Here is a 17,006-nt window from a genome sequence, read left to right on the forward strand (position 1 = left end):
ATGGATGTCTGCCTCCCTTCCTGATCTCATGGGGAGAATGGCAGCCCCAAACAGGGCGTCCTGTCAGAGCTGTGTCCTGAGGGAGCTCATTCTTTAATCTGGGAGAGCTCCCCACCGCACCCCATCCATTCCTTCATCAGCTTTCTCATGCTCGGGAGCTGTGGAACCGAGCAAATCTTAATCTGTCTGGACCTCGGTTTCCTTATCTACCGAGTGAAGACATTGGACTTGGTGATAAACCCTATAATCCCAATATTTTCATGTTCTTTCTGAGAGGGGAAGCCGAAGGATACATTTATCCTCAACCTAGCCAGCACTGCAGTGAAACATCTCTACCTATCCCGGCTGGGCCCGTGTCTAAGGCTGTCTCTGCTGTTCCTTCCAGCCTGCAGACCCCCGGACAAAAGCCCGGAGTGGCTCGCCTCCAGATCCCACAGACCCTGCTTCCTAACAGGGTCCTAACTCTCTCCTCTCCCAAGGGTCCCAGGCTGATGTGCCCACCTTCCCCGGCCATCAGTGCCAGCCTTCGCCTGGCAGCCCAGAGCGGAGGAAGGACAGCTGCCTCCCCCTTGGCCCCCATTGCCTGGACAACTCTGTGTCCCTCTTCCCTTGCCAGCCTGGGGCCCCTCAGGGGGCTCCACCCAGACCATACCAGAAGGTGCCTGGGCAAAGTGCCCACCCCCTCCCCACTCCTCCAGGCAATGTCAAGCCAGGAGGGCCACTCTAGCAGGACATCCTGGACTGGCTCAGCCCCTAGAGGAAAGGAGCCCTGTCCAAAGGGAGGCCGGGGCCACGGGCTGTCACCCAGAGGGCAGGCAGTGCCAGGTGCTGGGGGCTCTGCCAATGTCCCCAGGCGAGGATGCAGCCTCGATGGCCCTCTGAGCTTCCCCTGGCATCAGAAGGCGAGGATTCTGGGTTCTAGTGACCCTTATTCCTCACCAGCACTCCCATTGCCTTCCTTTGAGAATCTCCTAGAATATAACGCTCTTGAATATTGGGGTTTAGAACATATGGGCTTTGGTCCCAAGTCATAATTATAATAGTTTCCTCTTTTATGGTGCCGTAAGGTTTATAACACTCTCCTGATGCTGTAGATGGGGAAACTGAGACCCAGAGAGGTCAAAGTCACCCGCCTTATAGATATCAGAGCTGAGAATTGACCACCAAATCTTCCCAATTTCAGATCTGCACTCCTGGCTGCCTCTAAGGACAGGCAATATGGCGTAGGGGAAAGAGGGCTGGGCGTTCCCTTCAGGCAGACAAGACGTGACGTTTGATTCAGAGTCCCTTTGCTTCGCCCAGGTCTGAGCTGATTGTTAAACAACAGATGGGTGCTGTCCACCCCCCAGAGTCCGTCCTCTCCCCTAGATCCCTAACTTCTCCCTACCCAAGTTCACGGGGTGGGATAGCAGCAAGGACTGCAGGGTTCCCTCTCCAAACCACAAAGGGTGATGAGCCCACTGAGGAATGGCCGGGGACGATGAGGGGAGAGAACGGACTCTCCTTCCCCTCTCCCTTCCTGGGCTCCCTCCCAGCCCTCAGACCGATGAGTCTCACCGATGGGTACCATTAATTCTGCCACGGAAGGCTCAGCTCAGGAGCTCCTGGAGGCTCTTGGGGCCCCAAAGGGAGGACCCGTCTTCCCGCGGGAAAGTGACAAATGACAGGCAGCCGAAGAGGAAACCTTATTTGTTTGCTTTCCTCTAGTTATTCCTTGGAAGGGGCTCCTAGAATCCTTAGGTCTCTTCAAAATCTGACCGCGAATCCACCTCCTTCCCAAGAAGCCTCCGTTCCCTAAACCTACCTAACACTTATCAGCTTAGAGCTTTGTTGGTTCTGGGTTTAGCCGGATTCCCTCCTAAGGTGCCATGTAACTGGGTTCCCAGAATCACCTGCTAGGTGAGTTCTGTCCGATCTGGCCCTTCCCCAAACCAGGCATGGGAGGGCAGGAAGCTTGACTTCTCTGTGGGCTACAAGTCTGATGGGAGAACTGTCCTCCCTCCCCGTGCTGAGACTGGGGGGCTGCCTGAAGGCAGGGGCCATGCTTCTCCCTCAGACCGGAGACCCCTGAGGACTGGGCTGTCTCCCCTCAGAATGGGGGCTCTTAAAAGGCAGGAGCCACGTCTCACCGTCAAAGTCCCCCTTGTCCCATGTCCTGCACCCAGCTCAAGCCAGGCCAGGTCCGGGCTCTGTTCATAGCCTGATTCTCCGAAGAGCTCCCTTGGCTAAGGAGCTCTTGGGCCCCTGGTTTTCCCTGGGTTTCTGAGAGAGAGGAATCCAGATCCCCCCTCCCCCCCAGACTCCTGAGCCCTTGGACCCCAGGCCTGGGCAGGCTGGGACAGGTCCCCAGGCAGTGCAGATCTGGACTCCAAACAAAGCCGCTACTTCTCTGCTCTAATACCTCGTCTTAGAACATTCATTGTGGGCTTCTGACTGTGCTGTGGGATCAGCAGGTCATTGGCTTCAGGGAGGCCACAGCCCAGACAAGGGAAAGACTCTGACTCTGACTGGAAACTATGTGGCTCTAGCTTGCCATATCGAGCCCAAGACCCCTCCCACTCATTTCCATCAAACCCCATAAGAGTCCCTGCCATTAACCTTGACCTTCACCTTCCCTTTCCAATTGCAGTGCTCTTCCCCCCCCCCTTTCTCTCAGCCCATTGAGCCCAAGTATACCCCCTTATAAAAACCAGGAGGTCCAGCATCCTTTGCACACTTGACAAAGCCCCTTATATTTCGCTCTTTCCAATCTTCTAAGAAGTCTGCATTCAAGCAGGGTCCTGATTTTTTTTTGTCAGAAGGTCCATGTTCAAATTTTGGTTCCGTGTGCTTTTCAACAAACCTCCTTTACCCATGTGCAAAAAGGAAGCAATTTCTCTCAAAGATCTTTATGATCTCAAAGCACCTAACTTGTCCTTATTTCATCATCCCTGCCCCTAGGTCCAGATTGATTTTTCTCTTCATTACTGAAGGAGAAACAAGACTCACGCTATTCTATCTCCAACCCTTAGAATGTCTTCTATCCTCCATTAAGAGTCATATTAGCAGGAATTTATATAAGATTCAGAGAAAAGTTTGTCAGTCGGGTGGGAAGGGGAAAGGAGTCTCTTTTCTGATGATGACTTCAATGGAGTCACATCTGAAGGCAGATAGAATATGACTGAAGGAGCTCCCAGGTAGTGCACACATTTCCGAGGGGCCCTTGACAAACTAGAGCATGTCCTGAGATTATAAATTTAAAGTGGAAAGAGACCTTAGGGGCCATGTAGCCTAACGCCCTTTGTTTTACAGATGAGAAAATCGAGTCTCAGAAAAATCGGCTGAGTTTCTTAGAGTCACACGGCTAGTGTCAGGATTTGAATCAAGGTCTTCCTGGCAATGCGTACCACTACTACAACTGCCTCAAACTGTGATGTAAATAAAGCATTATGCAGGCACTGAAAAAATAGAAACTCATTTCCAAGTGGGAGAGGGTGGGGAAGAAGGCAGAGCTCAGGGAAGGAAGTGATCACAACTGACAGTAGGAAGGGTCCTGTCTAGTCCAACCCACTTCAGCATCAGGAGGAAGCTCAAAACATTGTTCTAAATCAGAAATCCTTCCCTTTTTTTGTATCTTGGATTTCTTGGGTAGACTGGGGAAGCCTGTGGACCCCTTCTTGGAAGCATGTTTTTTAGTGCATAAAATAAAATAAGTAGATTATAAAGGAAACCAGTTCTATTAAAATTCAGCTGTCAAAATATTTTTAAAAACAAGTTCGCAGACCCCAGGTTAAGAACCCCTGTTCTAGAGAGCCCAGAGGAATGGGGATGTTTAGTTTGGAAGAGAAGACTTGGGACGTGATTTCTGTCTTCAGGTAACTGAATGGTTGGCATGAGGTTGGGGGATCAGACCAGTTCCGTTTGGCCCCCGAGGGTAAAACCTCCCAAAATGAGAGCTGTCCAGAAGAGCTATCCCAGGACGTCACTTCGGTATGTCCGACTCCGGGACCCCATTTGGAGTTTTCTTGGCTGAGATACTGAAGTGATTTGCCCTTTCCTTCTTCAACTCATTTTACAAATGGGAAAACAGTGCCTTGCCCAGGCTCACACAGCTAGGAAGTATCTGAGGCTGGATTTTAAATCAGAGATGAGTGCTCCTGACTCCAGGCCTGGCACTCTATCCAGGCAATAGAGCATTCTTTTCCTAAGGCAAAGCTGAATGACTGCTTGTCTGGGACGAGGGTTCTGTTTAGGTAGAGCTGGACCGGATGTCCTCTGAGGGCCCTCCCAAGGTGGTATGTGGGAAAGAACAGTGGCCCTGAGGCCAGACAACCTGCGTTCGAAGTTTATCCCCTGCTTCTTACTACCTGGGACATCTTTGGCAAATGACTTAATCTCTCTGGACTCAGTTTCCCCCTTTGTAAAAATAAGGGGGCTACACTAGATAGCCTCCCTTCTAACTCTGACGTTGGAAGCAACTTTCAAAAGCTGCAAAAGCTGGGTGATGTGGCTATCACTGATCTAAAGTAGAAGGGACTTCGGAGGCCAGCTCCTTCATCTGTAAAATGGGACTAGCTGGCTAAGGGCAATACAGAAAATCAATAGGAGCTGGATTTGAACCCAGGGCATTGGACTCCAGAGTCAATGCTCTTCACAGGGGGTTGTTATTAGGAAAGTGTTTAGAAAGAAGAAAAAATGCAAAAGGAACCTGAGCTTTCCTTATTAGAAAGGGGCTTACTCCGGATGACCTCAGACTCCCTTTCCTACCCCAGCATTCTATGAATCAAGTTGGTGAGCATGGTCTATGGGAAAATTTTACTAGTGGAACATGGCAGATGGGAAAAATCAATGGACAGGGAAATGGAACTGATCCACTTACACACACACACACACACACACACACACACACACACACACCCCTCTGTTTGCTTTGCCCAGGAAAGAGATAAAGGCAGAAGCAAATAGGCAGGATGACAGACAGGGGAGGGGGCTGAGAGAGAGAGAAAGAAGGCAGATCAAGGACAGGTGGGGTGGGGAGGGCCCGAGCTGGAGGCATAGCGTAAAGCAGGGAGTGGAAAGTGGAAAAAAAAACAGGCAAAAATGGACCCTTGTGGACAGAGTCCTTCCCTTTCCCCTCCTCCTCTCTGCCAGTTTGCCTGCGTGGGAGCAGGTGAGAATGCGTCAGACCCACCTCAGAAAGGATGGGGGACGGAGGGGGGCTAGGTGGGCTGGGGAGGGCACGGATTAGCTAATTAGAGATTGCCAAACACACTGAAAATCCTCACACCCAGGCCCTGGTTGCATCATCCCGGTGGGAGGGGCCGTGGGGCTCCAGCAGCCACACAGGCCAGCGAGTGTTCTGGGTAAGCATACCTTGGTGTTTGGTTTTATGTCTCTATCTCTGCAGCCTCTGTGTCTCCAGGGCATCTCCTGGAGGGGCCACAGCCATCCACGTGGCCGAAGGCCAAGGCAGGGAACACAGAGGCACAGCATTCAGCCAGCAAGCCCCAACCTTCGCTGAGCCCCAGGACCTTCCCTGTTGATTTGGTCCCATCAGGAAAAGGCCAGCAGAGAGAGCTGAGCCCCTGGGCCTTCTCCCAGAGCAGGGATTCTTAACCCAGTGTCTTTGAACTTGTTTTTAAATTTAATAAAAATATTTCCGAATAGCTGGTTTCCTTTGTAATACTGTGCATTTTATTTTATGCATTCAAGAAATATTTCACTAAACCGCCAGAAGAGTCTCTGACCCATAAAAAGGGCAAGAACCCTCTTCTAGAGAGACCCAGCTCCATGCCGGTAATACCTGCCACCACCCTTCCTAGGCTAGCCCCATTCCCCGCCTAGGTAGCTGTTTCTTCCTTCCAGCAGCGGGAATGGGGTGCCCCGGGCCAACCGTGTGTTCTTGGTTGGACCACTTTTAACCCATGATGTCTGGAAGTTTGCTACCTGGCCCCTGCCATCCTATAGTGCTTGGATCACAATGGTTAAGGTCAGTTTGTTGCTATAATTCCATAGCAAGGCTCCCCGGAAGGAGTAGAAAACGAAACCAGATGACTCTGAAGTGCCTTCTAGCTTCGAGATTCTCCAGTCCTAAAATTTTACTTGTCAGCCTTCTCTCCCCTTCTTGCCAGCATATTCCAAAGATGCCGGGCTCCTTCCTGCCTCCTCACCTTTAACTGAGATCGCTCTCCCTCCCAGCTGCTGTCTCCCTTCCGTTTCTCTGCCCATTCAAATCTTACCTATCTTTCAAAATGGCTCAAAGCCCATCTCATGGACGAAGTCTCTCCTGAATTCAGAGCTTCCTTATTCCTGTTTTCAGCAGTTTCCCATGGCAGGGATTTTATACATTTAGCACTAGAATGGAGCTTAGGAATATTTCTGTCTGAGCCCATCACTAGCATTTATTAAGTGTCTATTCTGAGCCATACATCTGACAAAAGTGGTCCATTAGAGAAGAAAATGGCAAGCCACTCCAATATCTTTGCCAAGAAAACTGCACAGAAAATATGAAAATGTTAAAAGACATGATATTGGAAGATATTGGCAATGCCCTCTGGTGAGAAGGGCCTGGTGTGGATCTTATGAGGTCACAAAGAATCAGACACAAATGAACGATGTGCCGGGGGATGTACTGAGTTAGAGATACAAGAAAGGTAAAAAGGCAAAGAGCTTCTTCCCTCCAAGAATTCACAGTCTGCTCAGGAAAACAGAATCCCTAGGAGATTACAAGGTCACACAGGTGTGAATAAATGGTGGCCCTGGCAACAAACTGACCTTAACCACTGACATTCAAGGGCGGTGGGATGGGAGAGGTCAGGCAGCAAACTGGTCCCTACCTCCATTGGCTATCTCCCAAATATCATTGGTTACAAGTGGACCAATGGGCCAGTCAGATAGACAGGTGCAGATGCCTTCCCAGGTGCTTAAGCAGGCCCATTTCTTCCAAATCTCATGTAGCCCAAAGCCTTGTGGAAGCATGATAGTCCCTGAGCTGTCTGCCCCAATTTAGGAAAAAACATGGCAGACACCATCCATTATAATGCCATACAGCCTTTTCCCTTAAAAAAAAGTTAATCTGGATGAGCGTGTGGATATAGGGGAACTACATGACTATATTATTGATAGACCCAACAATTTGAAGGAGATAATATTACATTTCTGTAAGTAGACTTCTTCAAAGTCCGTCATTATTAAGTGCTGACTATCAAGGCAAAAGCTATTCTGCAGGTGAAATATCTTTTGTTTTGGAACCTAGATTCTCAATAGTATTTTATTTTATTTTTTACTATAGCTTTTTGTTTACAAGATATGTGCATGGGTAATTTTTCAGCACTGACCCTTGCAAAACCTTCTGTTCCCACTTTTCCCTTCCCTTCCCCCACTCTCTCCCCTAGATGGCAGGTAGTCCATTACATGTTAAATATATTAAAGTATGTGTTAAATACAACATATGTATACATATTTATAGTTATCTTGCTATACAAGAAAGTATATTATTTTTTAAATACGCATATAGATTTTGATATTCATTTTTGTTAAACTTTATGTTCTAAATTTTTCTCCCTCCCCAAGACAGTAAGCAATCTGATATAGGTTAAACATGTGCAATCTTTTAAAACATTTCCACATTTGTCATGCTGTGTAAGAAAAATCAGACCAAAAGAAAACAAAACCACAAGAAAGAAAAACACAAAGCTGAAAACACTAGGCTTTGATCCACGTTCAATCTCCACAGTTCTTTCTCTGGATGTGATTGGCATTTTCCATCCTAAGTCTATTGGAATTGCCTTGAAAGGTGAAATATCTTAAAGGTGACATGATGCCTTAGGTCTCTGAGATCTTTGATTGCTACACATACACACACACACACACACACACACACACACACACACACACACAAAGCCAAGTCTATGAGCTCCCACTGACTCACAGCAGCCCACGCTGGGGCCAGGAGGAAGCCAGCCTAGGTCATTCATAGATAATCTACAAGGTAGATGGATATATGAGAATAGACTATGTTTGCCAAGGTCTCAAGCTGCTGTCCACTCACACACCTGGGCTTTTCAGATAATTTCTTAGCACCTCAGATGCGTTCTTGGATGTGGAAACTCTTTTCAGTCCAAGTGTCAATCACATTGTCCAGGACAAGCCCTCAGGTCAGACACCTAAGTTAGAGGATGCTCCTTAGGTCTGAGCCCCTTTGGGGACAGGTTTTCCTCGAGGACAGCAGGTCCTTTGCTTGGGGGGGGGGTGAAGATCTGAGGAGACCCTGCCTTGTCAGGAAGAAGCAAATCCTCCATAGAGATGGAGACACATCTGTGACAACGGCTTCTCAGGAGGGAGAGCCCTTAATTTACCAAAGGCCTTTTTGTTTATAGCCTTTTAAATTTTTTTTCAACATCTGCTTTTGTAAGATTTTTATTTCCATTTTTAATCTCCTTCTCTCTCTTCCCCCTCGCCCCTCCCCAAGTAGCAAGCAATCTGACATAGATTATACATATGCAATATATTGGACACATCTCCATATGAGACATGTTGGTGGTACGGTTGTCCTGGGAACAGAAGGAGATGCTTGAGGAAGGAGGGGAGGCTGAAGCCAGGATTGGGAGCTGCTCCCAGGACCCTCCTGCATTCTGCCCCACACTCTCTTCTCCATACCCTGGAAACCAAGTCTCCCACTTACACTCTGCTCTTTCCTTCAACTAACATGTTTTAAGCGTTTGCTGTGGGCAGAGAATGGGGCTCCGTGGTAGGGGAGTACAAAGCCCAGATAGGACCCTCGTGGAGCTTACTCCAAACAGGGGAGAAAGACAACAGGGAGAAAGAGCTCTGCTTTGGAGTCAGAAGATCTGCGCCGAGTTCTCCCTCTAATTCTTGCTAGTTGTGTGACCATGACCATGGAACAGCACGCCTTCAGGCCTGTCTCCTCATTTATTTGTTGTCAAGTTCAATCATGTCTTACTCTTCATGGCCCCATTTTTTGGTTTGCTTTCTTTTTTTTTTTACATTTTCTTTTTTGTTATTATTATTATTATTTTATATATAACTTTTTATTGACAGGATTTGTTTTCTTGACAAAGATACAAGAGTGGCTTGCCATTTGCTTCTCCAGCTTATTTTACAGATAAGGAAACTGAGGCAAGCAGGTTAATTGACTCGCCCAGAGTCCCACAGCTAATAAGTATCTGAGGCCATATTTGAGGTCAAGAAGGTCCTTATCCTGACCTAGCACGCTATGCACCATGGTGACACTGCCCTTGCTCATCTATAAAATGGGTATAATGATACCTACAATTCACCTCATAGGGTTGGGGTGAGGAAGGCACTGTGCAAACCTTCACATGCTATATAATGTGAGGTGTCATCGTTAGGGCTTATTCCCCTGCAAATATCCCATAACCATAATTTATAAGCGTGCACGTGCCTCAGTTTCCTTATGTGGAAAATAAGGCAGTTGGACTGGATGGCCTGCAAGGGCCCTTCCAGCCCAGTTTTGTGACCCTGTGATTCTCACTAGACAGCGTCAGAGAGGGATACAAAGATGTGGCTCACTTTTGGATCAAGGAGGTGCCATTTGAACTAGCTCTAAGGGGATGGGAAGTAATTCAGCAGATGAGAAAGGGAAGGAAGGAAGGGATTGAGGAAGGCTTCCCAGAGAAGATGCCATTTGAACTGGCTCTTAGGGGACCGATAGTAATTCAGTGATGAAAAAGGGAAGGAAGGACAGGACAAAGGCCCCAGATAGTTACAAGAGGAAGAAGTCAAGTATAAAAGCACACGAGATCACAGATGTACGGCCGGAAGGAACCTTAGAAGTCATTACACCCAATTTCTTCCTTTTGCAGAGGGAGAAACTGAGGCAGGATCATCGCGGACAAACATTGTTTGCTTACGTACTCTAGGTAGGGCTGCATGCAAGGAGATGCGAGGATGGGTATGAAAAGAGAGCTGGGAATACGAGGCCATTCATGGTAGGAGTCCTAGGAGGAGCACAGGGACAGGGGGCTGTGTCAGGTCAGAGTAGGAACCGTTCCCATGGAGTGGGGTTCATGGGGTCAATGCTTTTGAGCTGGAAGGGCCCTTAGAGGCCAGATAATCTAAGACCCTCATTTTACAGAGAAGAAAACGAGTTCACACGAGGGAAGTGACATCTTCAATATCATACATGTAGTAAGCATCTGAACTCGGGTCTTCCAAAAGCAAACCCTGCTTTCTTCCTTCTCTGTTATGCTGGTTGTTAGGGGAGGCTTCCTGCGGGAAGGGGGCTGAGTAAGACTTTGGAGAAACGGAAGGGAAGGAAGGCCTTCCTAACGGGATCAGCTTGGCTGAGGTAAGGAGGGGAAGGTGGGCAAGACTAGCTCAATGAGGGCCTCCAGTGACAGGCAGAAACCTGGACTTGATCTGGGGGTGCTGTAGGGAAGCTTCTCGAGCCCAGGGTGACATGATCACAGCTCCCACCACTCTGAGGACCTCGGTGTTAGCAAGGTCTGGGCCACCCCGTCGCTGTCTCTCCCCTCCACCTGGAAGGGTCAGGGAGCCAGTGAGGTGGGCCAAGCTAAGGGGGCCCCTGGGCGTCCGGGCTTTCAGTCTGAACCACAAAATTAACCGTCCCCCTTCTAGTCCAGACCTGTGCCTTGCTCACCGTGGGGAGCAGGGAGGTTCTTCTTGGGGGGAGCAATAGTGATGTTCCTTCCCTGGGACTGAGCCCGTGTGGGGTGGTAGTAAGCACGTGAGACTTGGAGCCAGTAGAATTTGAGGCTGGCAGGAATCCCAGCTCTGCCACTCGCTAGCTGTGTGACCCTGGGTGAGCCCCTTCCCCCATCGGGGCCTCAATTACTTCATCTATAAAAGGAGGGGATTAGACTAGATGATCTCAAAGGTCTCCTCTACGCTAAATCCTTTGATCTTGTGGGAAGAACACGGCTAGGTGAGGGGGTGGGTACAGAGCTGTGGGGAGGCGGGCCCCTGGGTGCAACGGGGGCTCTAATCTCCGACTCTGCTGGGAGGATAAGCTCTCCCGGTTTCCTGCTGCCTCTCCCTCCCCGGGCAGATGTTCTCCCATAAATCTGCACAGGTTTGGAGGAAACTCGGATTGTGAGAGGACAGCCGCCCCTCTCATCAGGGGCTACCAGAGGTAGACCAGAAAGCCTTCCTCTTCCCTGCTGGACACCCACACTTTAGGGGCTGGGTGGTTCACAAGACCCCCAGAAGGTAAAAAAAAAAAAAACCCGGCTTCCCCTCTGGGCTCTCTCACTACCTCCCTACGGGACCTCTGAGGTAATCCCTGTCCTGCTTTCCAGGCTGTGCAGAGGATCAAATGGGATAACGAACGGGATGACCCCTCAGAAATGGTGGCTTGTGGTACAGATGGAAAGTGACAGACCAAAATGCCTCACTCCACAAAAGCCCGGATCTCACAGTTCTGGCGGGGGAAATAGCTCCAGACCTAAGGGAAACCTTCAAGAGACTTGGAGGAGAGGGGATTAAAATGTCCAAACTCACAGCCCAGCAAAGGCCTCCCCCTCAGAAATAAAAGAATCTGAGCTCCCAGCATGAACTCCAGAGAACCCCCACAGGGACAGGGGAAGTTATTTTGCCTAGGCCCCATGGGGAAATGAGGTATCACATGCCTGCAGCTCCCCCCCACTTCTGCAGGGAGGGGATGCCTGGCCAGGGACCCAGGCGCCCAGACCTCGGGAGAGCCTGGTTCTCAGGCAATCGCCCCCTTGACCCTGGGATCCCCCGGAGGTGGGCCAAATATTTGGACAGCCGGACGCCTGGCGGAGAAGAAAGCCAGGATTTGGGCTAGGGGTGCCCCGGAGGGTTTGTCCCCTTCATAGGCCCGGATGGGGCGGGGAACAAAGACAGGAGGTCAAGGGGGCCCGTGAGGGGAGGGGGCAGGCCTCGGGTTGGGGGGAGAAGAGGGAGGCCTTCCAGGATGAGAGTGAGCCAGATTGCGAGCAAGTGAGCCAGGCTCAAAGAGAAAAAAACAAACACTGGATAGACCCACATGGGTTCCTCTTAGAGTCTAAGCGCATTCCCACCACCCAACATTAATTAACCACCTAATTACAGCCTGAGCTAGGATGGGCTCCAAGACGCAGTGTGGTCAGAAGGGAAACAGCACCCAGGGGTTGAGTCAGAAGCTTATGGGACCATGGATTTAGGCTGCAAAGGTCATTCAGTTCAAGCCCTCATTTTCTAAATGAAGACCATGGTTGGAAGCTCGCCTCTGCTACTTCCTATCCACATGACCTTGACCTTGGGGAAGTGGATTAGCCTTTCCGGGCGTCAGTCCCCGCGTTCAGAAAATGTAGGGGCAGATCTGGGTGACCTCTCGGGCCTTTTCCAGTTCTGAACCCCATGGACACAGCTTCCACTGACGCCAGCCCCCTTGCTGGCCCTTAGTGTCTCTTCCTTTAAAATGGGATAATAGCCCCTGTTCTGCCTGTTTTGGCGACTATAACAAATGAACGATGCTGCGCAGATTAGGAGGAGAGGATTTGGTAGAGATTGTCATCACAGTAACATCTGACATTAATGTGCAAACAGCAGGACAGAAATGTGAGACCAGAGTTCCCAGGGATTCCTGGAGTTTTTTTTGGGGGGGACTCAGGCTAGAGAGAAAAAAGAGCCAGTCCTGGTCCATACCTAAGCTGGTGCTGGCAGCTGGATGGTCATTTGTCAAGGACACTTCGGAGGAAATTCCTCCTCCAGGATGGGCTATGCTAATTAATGTCAAAGATGCCTCCCGACTTGTGTGAGTTTGGTGTTCCTTAGCTCTGCCCTCATCTCCTCTCCCATATTCTAGAACAGAGAAATGTCAGAAGCAGAAGAGACCTTAAAATATAAACCAGAGAATGTCAGAACTAGAAGAGTGTTAAAGGACCCTATACTCCAATCTTTTTTTATTTCAGAGGGAAGAGACTTGTCCAAGATCACACAGTGAGCCATCAGCTAAGCCAAACTCCTGCGTCCCGGGGCTGGGTTTGCTTTTCTGCACCCTGATGGACTCTGGCGTCTGGCTTTCAAAGCATCTCCATGGAGGGTACCCATGTGGTCCCACCTCAGCCTTTTCCTTCTTCCTTATACACAAATACAGATGCCAGATCCTGGAAGGCAGACCCATCGCCCGGCCTCCCTCCGGACATTCCCCTTTGCGATGACTTTCATGAATTTTCCAATGTCGTTGAGTGACTGATTACTCACAGTAGGACAAGGGAAATAAGTGTATGAAGAGTTGGAGATCCAAAGTACCCAGGCCCCCAGATTTCTTCCCAGCACAAAGAGGGAGACTAATTCAAGACTGAAAAGCAATCTGGTATATTAGAGAATCATGGATCTACAGCTGGCGCTTAAAGGTCATCTAGTCCAATGTTCATTCTACAGTGGAGGAAACTGAGCCCATCAGAAGTGAAGGGATTGCAGCTGGTAAGTAGATGCAGGATCTGAACCCAGACCTCCGAGGAATGAGAAGTAGCGCTGTTCAATGGGAAAAGTCCTGAATTTGGAGTTCAAACGCCTTGGGTCTGCCAAGGACACCGTGTGACCCTAAGCAGTCACTTCCCCTGTGGGTCTCAACGAGCTTACCTTGAAGGTGATTTCACTTCCCAATCAATGCCCCTCTGACACCAGGCCCAGTGCTGTTTCTCTCTCAGCTAGCTTCCCTTTGGGTATGAGCTATTTGGGGGGCTCCTGTCCCCTCTGATTGGCCTCCTTTCCTCCTCTACCCTGGGAGCTTGTCTCTTCTACCCCCCAAAGTGTGTATCATTTAAAATAGCTGAGAAGCCTTGAGCTCCCCAAATGATTCACACCTGCTGACACTGACGTAATTTCCAGTTTTATCCAAGCTTCCCTTAGGATGTCACCTCTGCCTTCTGTCTCCCGTGCTTCTCTTCATTCCCACTGTCCCTGACCTGGATTCTTGGTATGGAAGCTGGGAGACTGTTCAGTCTTCAATCCCTGGCTCCAAAGTCACCTCCTCTAGGAAGCCTTCCCTTACTGTTCCCCCCGCCCCCAGCCCCGCTCACCTTCCTACTGAATCCTCTTCCTCGGCTAAAACAGCAGAACACATTTTTCTTCAATCAGACAGGTTTTTCTTTTTATTTCCCCCCCCCCCCCCCCCCCCCCGACCATTCAGTATGTGATGCTGACCTCCTTAGTCAAATTAAGGACTTCTCATAGGAGGAGTTAGGGCCTGGAACTGCCTCCTCTTTCTTCCCCAGCTTGGGAACTCCCCCAGATCTGAGTCTGGGCCTCTGTGTCTCCCAGACTGGGAGGAGGCCTGGATCTCTTCCTCTGTTTCCCCTACTCCTTAGGCAAACACAGGTCCGAGCAAATGGAAACAGGGCGGAGGGGCTCCAGGATCAATGATTAATTCATATGATCAAATTCAATGAACATTTACTAAGTATCTGCTATGTGCAAAATATTGATTTTCTTAACTGAGTTTTCAAAGCTATTCCCATCCTAACTGAATGCAAGAAAGCAATGAGGATCTCTGGGGAAAGAGATCATTCCAAAGCTGCCAGGAAGAGACAACACTGATTCATTCGCTGAATGGTTCTTAACCGCCTACTGTATACAGAATACTAAGCTGCCTGCTAGAGATAGAAAATTTGGGTAAGACCTATTATCAAAGAATTTCACCATCTAATAAAGGAATAAGATACCACCCAAACATGGCCACCATTACATACTGAGTACAGTAGAAAGCAAGTCAAAGTGCTATGTGATATTTGGGGAGGAAGGGGGATTCAGGGGTGCAGGGTGGAGGTGAAGGAAGACTTTTCTCCATGAAGGCCAGATTTGGGACTCTATTAGGCTTTCAGGGCAGCTCCTCTTCTCTGTGACTGTAACAGGGCTGGAAGTTCTTAAGGGAGAGAGGCAAGTAATGGATCTTTGGGGAAAATCCAGAGCTTTGGATTCTGAATGCCTGAAATCCTGCAGATCCTGGGGTTGATTCCTGCAGTGTTTGGGAAACTTGGGGAAGTGGGACAAGGAGTTGGATCTAGGAAAAACGTTAAGTTTTTTTTTTTTTTCCCCCAGACCTGGGATAATAGTACTGGGGTCTCAGGAGCTGGGGCTGGATGGGAGGTCAGCAGCAGCAGAACTTCTTGCAGAAGCAGATTGACCTTTAGGACCAATCGGTTTGGGGACACTTAACCCTTGCCCTGTTTGGATCCTGTTCCAACCCTTTACTTAAAAAACCCCAGACAGCAACAAGTACAAACTTCTCCCCCCAGCCCCGAATCTGATCCCTGGTGCATGTTCCTGTGGCACGCCCCCTGCCCTTCATGTGAGCCTCCTTCCCGGGCCCCAGAGCTAGAATCAAGCCAAGAGCTGGTGGGATAGAGGGGGTGGGAGGGCTCGAATTGGAGGAGGTCCTGCTCCCCTGGATCCCAGGTGTAAACAAACGCACGCAGTTCTCGCGACCAATACAAGGGGAGGTGGGTCGGACTCATGCAAATCTTCCGCTCCGCCTACAGACCCCTTCCCCCGCCCCTCCCCCACATGCTCCCTGACAGTCAGTTACATTGATAAAGTGAGATACTGGGTGTTTGAGGAATGCGCGCCGCGCGCATGCAGGACCGCGTGCGCGCAAAGCCCAGGCCACCAGACCCTCTGCAAATAGCCTAGCGTGAAGCACACGGTGTGCCCAAAAAGCCCCGCGGGTCAGACTCTGTATAAATATATCCCTCCGCCTCTCGCCCTTACCGGCCGGGCAGGCCTCTGGGCGCAGGCCCCAGCCCGATGGAGCACCCCCAAAACCCGGCTCCAGGCCAATCCCGTCGGGCAGTCGCTCCTGCTTTCCCTGCCCAGGCGTGGGGACGCGTCTCCCCGCACGTCCGGCCCGAGCCCCCTGGACAAGGCGCTGTTGTCTGGACAGGGGGGCGTGCTCATCCACAGACACTGAAACACCCTGCTCACACTCAGACACTTCTACGGAAACATACACACACTCCTACAGACACACTCACACAGACGCACAGCCACACATTCATCCCCACAGGCACACGCACTCAGACTCGCGGGGACACAGACACACTCATGCAGACGCAGATTCCCACACTGGCGTGTCCGGCCCCTCTCTATCCTGCCTCCCCAGACCCGGAGCTCCATCGGGGGCTCAGAACTGTCACTGAGGCGGAGGAGCAGCCGCGGCTGACCCTCCTTGAAGTCCCCGGGGAAGGAGTGAGGGAGGCGAGGACACATCAAAAGTTGAAGGAATGGCACTAAGCATCTAGAGGAATGGGGGTGGGGCGAGCGGTCGAGAAGTCACCCCTACTCCCCTAGGTCTGCCATCTCCCACCCCCACCCCAGGATCTTTAGATTCGGCCTGAGCCTTCCCCGAAAGCTTCTCCAAGTGCCCACCCCGTCTGGAAGTCACTGTGCTTGAGGGGGAGGGGACAGAGGGGATTGGAATGGGGCGTCCCTGCTCTGTACCTGCAGCTCCCGGGATCACACGGGCCGGACGAGGCGAAGAGCTATGAGCTGCTGGGATCCAGAGGCTCCGGGGTTCGCTCCGGGGTCCGCTCCGCGATCTGGCGCTGTCCGCTCTGATCCCAGACTACACGGTGCTGTCAGGCAGCTGAGATGAAGGGCGGCCGGCCCCGCCCCCGGTCCCGCCTGTCCCCGCCTCAGGGGGTGGGCCCAAGGAGGGGGACAGGGTCCAGAGCGGGAGGTGCAGGGGCCCGAACTGGGCAAGGGAGAGAGCGAGAGGCCCTTGTTAACTTGCTGGAACAGGAGCTGTCCCAAGCAACAGCGGCCTCCCCAGAAAGAACTCAAAGCCTGATGTGACAGGGCCAGGGAGAGACATGACCCAGAATACCAAGGGATCTCTGAGCCTTGCCTTACCTAGGGAGAATAGGAACTCCTGGAATGGGCCTTGGAGACCTGGATTACAGTCCTGTTTCAGCCTAACTCCAAGTGTGACCTTGGAACACCACCTGTCCCTCTAGCAGACTCAGTTTCCAACTCCATAATAATAATAAGGAAATTGGAATAGATGGGGTTGATGACTTGAA

At 50.5% G+C, this 17,006-nt stretch overlaps 1 protein-coding gene across 2 annotated transcripts in view; it reads right to left on the reverse strand.

Moving 5' to 3' along the window:
* The window catches only part of SLC38A3 (solute carrier family 38 member 3), a 30,700-nt gene extending 14,130 nt beyond the window's left edge, over positions 1 to 16,570 (reverse strand). The window contains exon 1 of one of the 2 annotated variants that reach the window (XM_051986187.1): positions 16,426 to 16,570. The gene's annotated coding sequence lies outside the window, so the exon portion shown is untranslated. Of the gene's footprint in view, positions 1 to 13,569; positions 13,686 to 16,425 lie in introns of those variants that run through there. The other variant, XM_051986194.1, reaches the window with a different exon arrangement.
* Between the last annotated feature and the right edge of the window lie 436 nt (positions 16,571 to 17,006).

This window comes from Antechinus flavipes, chromosome 1 (genome assembly GCF_016432865.1).
Source record: "Antechinus flavipes isolate AdamAnt ecotype Samford, QLD, Australia chromosome 1, AdamAnt_v2, whole genome shotgun sequence".
In the NCBI taxonomy this organism is placed as follows: domain Eukaryota; kingdom Metazoa; phylum Chordata; class Mammalia; order Dasyuromorphia; family Dasyuridae; genus Antechinus; species Antechinus flavipes.